The sequence below is a fragment of the Anticarsia gemmatalis genome, chromosome 5 (genome assembly GCF_050436995.1).
Source record: "Anticarsia gemmatalis isolate Benzon Research Colony breed Stoneville strain chromosome 5, ilAntGemm2 primary, whole genome shotgun sequence".
NCBI classification, from domain to species: domain Eukaryota; kingdom Metazoa; phylum Arthropoda; class Insecta; order Lepidoptera; family Erebidae; genus Anticarsia; species Anticarsia gemmatalis.
In genome coordinates, this window is record NC_134749.1 from 8,433,508 (window position 1) to 8,443,162 (window position 9,655).

A 9,655-nucleotide genomic window follows, 5' to 3' on the forward strand; every position below is an offset into this window, starting at 1 on the left:
TTAGGTAAGTACCTACCTATTTACTCACAGAAAACCCTTGTACATTCTACGTAGGTTCCATGGTCATCAAACATCACTGAATCGTATAACAGATAACGTGATTCCATAAAAATATTTTTATAATTACTAATAGTAACATAAAACAGCGTTTATACATGTGTTACAATCAGTAAAATGTTGTAGGCAGGTAATCGTTGCGTGGCTGGAATGGTGTCATCAACACTTCATTACAACGAAGTGAAGGGTTGCCGAAGATGGTCATTATCGTTTTTCTCATTGTCAGTACACAAAGTTCAAGGTACATTTTTTGTAGGTTAATCGAATCAAACTTCCTAGCAACATACTTGGCTGGTAAGTAAGTAAGTACTTAGTTAGTAGGTACTCGACATAGAACTGTAACTAGTGCTTTGTTGAAGAACCAAAGGATCATTTGACGATAATTTCAAAATAGAGTCATTTACTTTTAAGTTAGTTTTGTTATGTATTGCTTTTGTCTTTAAACTTATTTATTCGATACTTACTTTCTTTATTATACTTTGTTATCTATTGGTAAAGTTAACCCTCCACGGAATGTCGATATTACGGTAGAGTCGTTAGATTTGGCTTTAAACGCGAGGTGTTGCTAAATATTTATGAGTAAGAAATAACTGAGTTCTTAGGTAGGCAGTCAACATTGAATATATCTAAGAGGCATCCGTGTCTTTAAATAAATACATCCCAAGTGAGTAGGCAATCGCTTTATGTGTCTATTCATAAATGCCTTAGGTATTGTAGGTCGTGAAAGGATGTGCGAGGATGCCAGCTCGTCGCTTAAGTCCTTGGCGCAGTCAGTAAACATTGTCATATAGCACCAAAACTATGTAGGTACAAACAAGAACGTACTTTTGTAAAATTTTGCATAGTATGTAGACGAATATCAATGCAAACGTGTTTCTGGGATAAGTTTAACATTGACACTATTTTAGTTCACATTTTAAGACGATAATCATTTGCGTTACTGACCTTGTTTGCAATAGACACGGGAAAATGCGAGTACATTCAGAAACAATTTGAAAGAATAACAGAGCAGTCTCATAGTCTCGATTCGGACCTTGTCCCTAATACTGCCGTCGTAAATGTAAACACAGTAACTTAAGTTACTGTGTTTATAGTTTGTTTAGTTCTTTGGAATCAGGAGACCGCGGGCTATTTGAGAAAGTTTTCGGTTTGTTTGTACGATGGATAGTTACCGAAATACATTAAATAAAAACACAGTATTTTTACAAAAAAAACATTATTTTTAATAAAAAATACAGTATCTGTGTTATTTTAAATTAAATAACAGTATCTCACTACTAACTGTGTTTTTTTAACGTGAATAGATTTTAATTTTTCTTTTTTTGCTTGATTATAACACGGCTTCTTCAGTTACTGTGATTGCGTATAAAATATTGTTCAAAGATAAACAACAAATACTTGAATAAATCACAGTATCTCATTTACTGTATTACTGATTTTATACGTATTTCTAAGAAACATAGTTATAACACAGTATGTACATACTTACTGTGTCGTAATTCCCCTAATGTTAATATCTTTACAAAGTTACAACACAGTAATAGGTAAAACTTGGTTACAACACAGTAACCGTTGAGTTACCGTGTTGTAACTTAAAAAAGAAAAAAATATTATATTATTGCCCTAGCTTAAAACACATTATCTAATTTTATTATTTATACAATAATAATATACTAGATATATATATACAGAATCAAAGATTTAACTATATGCTAACATTAAAAGTTGCATGAAATAATATACAATAATTAGTATCTTCATGAGAGCAAAAATTAACCATTAAACTTCAACCGCGTTTTTCTCAAAACGCATATTTTGAAGTTACTGTGTTTAGATTTACGACGGCAGAATACGTAATTGTTTTTATTTAGATTTGTTTATGCTGCTGAAATAAAATAAAGTCACACTCCTTCCTAAGTCCCTAAAAATCTATAAAATCATCGTCGAAAGTGTGATCTTAAATATTTCTATTACCTATATTATAACTTGGATTTCAGCAAATACTGACTTACATTAATTCAAACCCCTTTTCAGGACCACTTCAGTGAATATATAACAGCTTTAACAATCTGTCAAAACTACACTTCCAGTCTTTTGACGTAATTATCGGTAGGTAGGCTCAGAAGAAGCTTTCTCTGATTTTTGTAAGTAATAGAGGTTCCTAAAATGTAGAACAATTACAATATTTACCTATGTTAAACTGCTACTTAAATAAATTTCATACTCAGTAGGTACCTATTGTGTTTCTTGTAAATAAATTATATTTCAATCTGTCCAGTGGTATCGTTGAAACAATAGATGTGCAATTATTCATTCTTTAAAATAGCTACCTGTGTCATCAAACTATGTCATCGTAATGTGAATACGATAACCTTTTAATTAATCAACGTTCTAAATGAAACAGTTTCATTGTCTAGTAAATGTTGTTAAATTATTGACTTTAGAGTCTATTGCAAGGTACTCATGGGATTGTGTCATCTTTTCAATTGATATTCTGTACCCCGCTAGCGCCATTTTGTCTGCAAGGGTCAAATAAATGCCAACGGCAAGGTATGCGGAACCTGTTGGCTTTAAAATTAAGTTGAATGTCCCTTAGAGGGCTTTTTGAGAAGAGGTGTAAGTTTAGATAATCTGTATCTACTCACTATTAGGATGGTAAAAGAGTATAAGTTAGTTAATTTATGTAGATACTTATTTGTGTACTGTTTAACTATTATATTTTTTTACGACACATCCCTAAAACAAAAACTGCACAGCCTTGAAGGATTTGTGTTGCAAATCATGACTGATTATCCTGATCAATAGACAGACACGTATTGAAACAAATATCCTAAACTTTAATCCTTGAAAGTGTTCTCGTGATGTCATTGCATTAGATCATTCATTACATCGTTAAAGAACTTATAATATCGACAGGCTGACAGTTCAAAAGGCTGTGAGAAAATCAGTTCATCCGCTTGTATTCATAAGGTTCTAATAAAATAGTTTCGATATAACGTTCTGCACTATAGTTCATCACAATACCAGTCTCGCACAGTTAAAATTGATGGGGTCAAAATCACAGACAAATGGTGTTCAATAGGTGAGGAGGCGCGGGCGCAGTGAAAGCGCTCGCGCAATTCTATTGTGACGCTGATTGATTCGCGAGATAGACGATAAGTTGCCGTATCATAGACGCGCTATTGTTCTACGTATTTTAGCAATTAAATGTTATAAAATAACAATCCAAGAGATCATTCAAAATCTTCAAATCACTGAAAGTTCAGACTATGATGGATCTTTCAACACCACGGTTGTTATAGCCGTGCATTTCCTTTATATTTCTAAACATGGTGAACATACCTTTATAGTGTGATGGTCAATGTTTTTTAATCTGATTGTTGGCAATGTGTAACGTATAACGCACAATTAATAAAATAAATTATTATTATTACACTAATGTACCGAAAATTACGTAACCAAACTTTAATTGATTACAACGTTAATAAACTTTTGTAAACTTAAGGTGGGTGCCAATAGCTGATAATTGCCAAAATTAAATTATACAATTATAGAGCACGTAACGATATGTTAAGTGCCTATGTGTTACCAATACCGTGGGTGGATATGACACTTTGTAAGATGTAATTAAATGATTATAAATTATTAGAAATAGATGAAGACTAAACCGCAACAGTGCAAAAGATAAAGTATCTAAATAATTCAATTAAAGTATCCGCTCACATTCGCCGTTCGTTACGCAACATAATTTATAACTGCACGGACTCATGAGAATGTATTATTCGTGTTCCATCTTGTCATATCAAACGTATTATTACACTCTAACATATTGGTTTACTGAAGTTATTGCTCTTACATCGCAATCGGTTTAAGCGTTCGTGTATTAAGTAACCTGGTTTTAAGATTCCGTCGAAGCAGATTCCATGATTCGTCGTAGATTGGTGCAGTTTATGCAAATATGGATGTAACGGAAACCAAGATATGTTTGGATCGCAGTTATACACATAATTGGAAACAGCCTATCAACGTTACTCAACTCGTGGATGTTACGGATTACCCAATGGTGAGAATATTGTATACTCTAAATTCTATATGGTCATCATATAGATTGATAGTTAATTCGTGCCAAAGCTAATGCCTGCCACTTTTGAGGCGATTAACCTTTATTATAAAAGTTCTTGTCATGTACTTCTTGAAAATATTTTTTAAGTATTTTAACCAAATGACATAGATAATTTAATGATAAGACTTTAACATAATAGAGTGAGTGAATGTTTCTCAACATGTCAACAGTTTTATGATTAATTACAGCTGCGATTTAGAATAAGATTAATATACTTAATCTGCATCAATTGTTTCCGAATATATTTTTTCTTAGCACAGTATTGTATACTTAAAAAACAGCCAGAAGTAAAAAAAATGCTATGAGCCATATAATGCGTAATAAGTAAACGAGTTAGTCACTTGACTAAATGTCGGTAATCAGTCATCACTCGGTATGAATGGAACCTTTTTTCATTGACATTAGGCTCATAAATAAGAAACGGGTATGATACAATAAGTATTTTTACTGGATGTTCTAGTGAATTAAGTACTTCATATTTGCAATATTACAGGTGCCCAATGCAAAAGCGCATAAGAGTGTTCACGATGTTTTATTTGCATTTTTGCCTTACGAACGAAGATTAAGAAACAGTATACCATATCCAGTTGTAATTAAATTCGGTGTATTAGAAAATAGGTATTATGTAAACATTTTCCCAACCATAAAACTCTTCTTTATTCGTTGAACTTTAATGATCCTCTGTCAATTTAAATTTAATATATTCCTAAAATGCTTCCGTAATATATTCACACGGTCTGTTTGTCCTAAATTGATTTTAATTACTGTGATATATGAATAAAATTAACAAGATTTCCCAAAACAAGCTGAATAATTATGCCGGTTACCCTGGTTACCCAATTAATATGATTAGAATGATTGCAATATTTTACTATCTGCAGCTGTTGATGTGTTTTGAATGGTCAGCAACGGAAATTGCCAATTGCGATGAGTTTATACTACGAGCCTGTGTCGGTTTATCGGGAAATATGTACTAGGTTCTTCAATTAATAGTCGAAACTTGTCCGCCCACTGTAGCGAGTTTCTCCTATAGATGGTCTCAATTCATTGAGCAAGAGAGGACAGCAATATCTTACCCAATATGTACTAACATAATTAAAAAACCAAGATATTCGAATTAACAGAAAATTATTTGTGCAATACAGAGACATACATGTATATTGCATTTTTCAATAAAACAACTGTCGAAGAAGACCCTAGTTGAGTATGATTATTATTGATTATAAATATGAATTCTGTGATATTTGAGAAAAACAATTTGGGAATGTTATGCAGGGACAAAGTCATCGATACCAGTAAGTTATTCTACTAACTCAATGCTGATTTTTGGTAAAATTTAAGGATGTTGAAAGAATCTCGTGTACTTAGTCAATAGTTTGCAATCCTACATACCCAGCAGCAATATCTAGATAATGGGCTCTGTAGTCTCAATTACAGGTGCTCCGATAGTGTGACTAATGAATGTTTCACACGTTTTATTTAACTACTCTCATATCTCTTCATAACATTGCGTCGCGCCGATAAAAATGTCGGCCTCAATCGGTGGTACATAAACAAGCAATGACTATTACAACACGTTGAAATTGAACGCATTACCGACATCAAATGATGAACTTCGTTTGACATTTTGCTCTGATACTATCTTCAACCTATTGACCTCTAACGAATACCACGGTCGGGATCATCAAATCTTGATGGCAATTTTTTCGCATGACCTATGTTTACCTTTATCTTAAGCAACTTATATATGTATTATTTAATTACAAACTTCGTTTTGGTGATACTTATCTATAATTATCTTTCAAAGTTATGTAACTCGCAAGAGATTTATTGAACTTGCAGCCGCGTATATCGAATGTAGAGTCAGAATCTCATCAAGACGATTAGGGTATCTTGGGATACGGAAATAATTTTCTTTTATAAAGGTACTACACGATTACTTTATAGGTTTCGTAATAGTAGAGTTATGCATTATATTAGATGGATGGGCAGTTGTCATTCTCATTGATCGATAGGTAATGATCGGCGCATATTACAGTAATTTCAATTATGTAAGTTATCTACAACTTACGCTATGTTAGGAACAGCCGTCGCCGATTACGATATGGGTAAAAGAATTCAAGTCATTATATTTTCTTCATCGCACAAAGTATAGGGCTTACGAATAATTTGCAAATTAAGAAAAAAATATTAGGAAACAGTCGTTACTTTTTGTTTTGAGCAAACCTTTAAATAGCTTTTAGTACCAAATATTAAAGGTTGTGACACAACACAAACATTAAGGTTTTTTATAAATTGAAATCGATTTGTAAATAAGCTTTCTACATGCGCGGTCATTTAATGTTAATTTTTATCTTGATGTTGCCAAACGAACTGTTGCATTACGATAATATAATTACAATTTGTTTGATAGAAGTGTACATACAAGTCGTGTGTGAAATCTGAACAAAGATTGAAGTTAACAGAGACATTTGTATTTGAAAGTTAGGGAAATTCAATGAGTTGCTGCAGCTTTAGTTTGGCGCCAGAGGCGTGGTAGCGTAACTTAGGGTTAGCGACATTGACGATTTCGAGACTATGAATAAAAAAACTGATTATTTTCTGTGACCGATCATTACTTATTTATTTATGTTGATATACTCGTTAAATACAGGTCGGTAGTTACATAGTCGAAAATAGCACACAAAGCGCTATATTATAACTTGCGAAGTGAACAATCTTTTAGTTTACTTTTGTATGCAATCATTTTATAAAATAGTTTTAAATTTTTGTAAGGTGTTGCCCCTAGCAATAGGTCAGGCGTAGGTCGCGATGCGCTGTGGCGCAGCGCTTGAAGCTTGCGGAAGCAGGCGACACCGCGACTCCGGGCTCCGGGCTCCGGGGAAGGGTCGAGCCTCGTGATATACCGTAGGTGAAAGCGCAAGTTATCTAACCTCTCCTTTAGGGCCTAGTGGGAACACAACTATATTTGTACCGCACTGTCTGTTCTGCCTGTAAGATTGGCCTGACCTTTATGTTTACATGATGGTATAAACGATGGAAGTAGTGTTGTACGCGTTTCTCACGATGTCTCGCCCCATAGTGAGCAGTATTTGTAGTGTTGCGATAGTCATAAGAATTATGTGGACTCAAACCGTAATTTTTGTAATCTTTGATAACTAGAGTACAATTAACCATAGTTACATTTCTTTGTTTTTAGGACGTTAATTATTTCAGAATACATGATTATATTAAGTGTGCCGAAGTATACCTCAGCTTATAACATTACAAATATGTTTAATTGTATATTTTGCTCAGTTGCACAGCATTGATTAGTCAATGCTCCCCGAGCCTAGAACATAATATGATGTAATCATATAATCATGTTAATACTATAACTAAGTGCTAACATTAATAAACGTACGTTGTGCTATAATAATTATGTTATTAAAGTAGCTATTGGTGTTGAACGTGACTACGAAACAAACTGGAATAAAATTTAAATAAAAATCGGCACCCAGTAATTATCGGTTTTATATCATTAAATCATCACAGATAAGCCGTAACATCAGCGAGTATTAGAAAGCAGGCAAGTTATTATGTGATACAAAAACTGCAACGATGCTCTCAAATTAAAGTATCGTTTTAACAAGCCTATCAATCAATCATAGACTAATTACCTATCCGAAGTGATCACAACATTGACATCAGTGAATAGAGCCAATCAACAGACGTAATTAATACTAACCATCATTAATTGTTCATATCAGCTGTCTATTTGGGTAACCGACGCTACTAAGTAATTGAGGCTTCTGGAACAAAGTTATAAGGTTAATATCGTTTATATAACTTACGAGGTGCATGTCGGTTTAGATCGTAACTATATCGTAAACAAAATTGACCTTATGGTTATTGTTAGTGCGTTCTATAATCTTCTTATTTATTGTTATACAAGCTACTACTTAATAAATGTATTACGATTTAAAAATATATCGCTGCTATTATGACAGTTTAAAAAATGTTTCAAATGAATATTATTATGAACAGAAACAAAATTCAGGTCGCAATTACGCGTTGCCCTATACTACGTGTGCCAATAGTCGTACAGAACGTACTGCGAATGTTAGAACTTTTTCCAACATTACGTTGTGATACAAATGACCTACAATTTGCATGTTCATCTCGAGACATAGATGTAGTGTGTGTATATCACCGTGGTGAACATTTTGATGCAATGAGAACATTAACCACTGCTGGAGCGTGTCGTGCGTGCTTCATTTCATCGTATTTACGCCTGCAATATGTTTCTGCTTCCCATTACTGACACGACACATGCACATTTTTCAGACTGTGCATCATTACCTGTAGGTAGTTTTTCACTATTCATACATAAAGACCGGCTAACTCTACAACGATTAAAATTCTATGTCAAATCTGTAGCAACATATGATACGGAGTGATCTAACAGGAAGGGATTAAATAGTTGAGAAATATAAGAGGACATGCTTGTAAATGTCAACATACCATAGCACGTTAACGCGTATGAGTTTACGCTAGAATTTTACCAATTACAAGTTGACTGGATGTAGGCACTCTGAGGAGCCTGCAAACGTTTCGAAATGGTATTAATATACATGACTAATCCGTTCGCTATGTCTTTACATTCTGGGTAATTGTAACGAATTGCGCTTACAGAATGTTTACACTATGGCCTATCGTTTAGGGGCACACATCGGAGCGCCAAAATTATGAAATCAAATTATTTAAAGCGTGTTGTAAGAACAGAGTTATCCACGACCTTCGGCAGCCGTGAGAAGCATCGCCCGGCCGCGTGCGACTCCGCATTGTTTCTCGTTAAATAATCGACAACAACCGCGCTCGTGTTGCAACTCACACGAACAATCATAGTCGCTGATAGTCGCCTAGTCGCGTGCATCAATACCTCGTCAATTATCCAAAACTGTCCATGTCACTCGTTCAAAGGAAACTCGTAAAGCTGTTGTTTAGCTAACAATGAACATCCGATGCGAGTTGCTCTGACGCCTTCGCCGGAGACAGGCCAGCCAACGCTTCGAGCTACGATAGCATTACGGCAAATGACGTGCCAATACACTTTTTATAGCACTCAAGTAAAGCTTTAAAATTTCGATTAAATAATATCGAATGTTCTATTGAAATCGAAAGAGTTATTTATCTCGGCCGATCGTAATTGTGGGAAAACACTAAGAATAGAGGAGCGGAACGAAAGTAAGATCGCTGTCGGTCCTCCGCGTCTGGCGCGGCACCTCCGGGGTGCAATCAGATGATGAACGCGAGTTACATACGGCGACGCTCTATTTGCATTCTATTAGCGATTATTTAACCATTTATCATTCGAATCAGATAATAAGCTTAATGGCTTCCTGAACAAAGAAGACACGATGAAAAAGCAGCTTATGTTTATAACGTAACGTTCGCTGTTTACGTGGCTAAGAAATAGTTCGCCTACACTTCGTT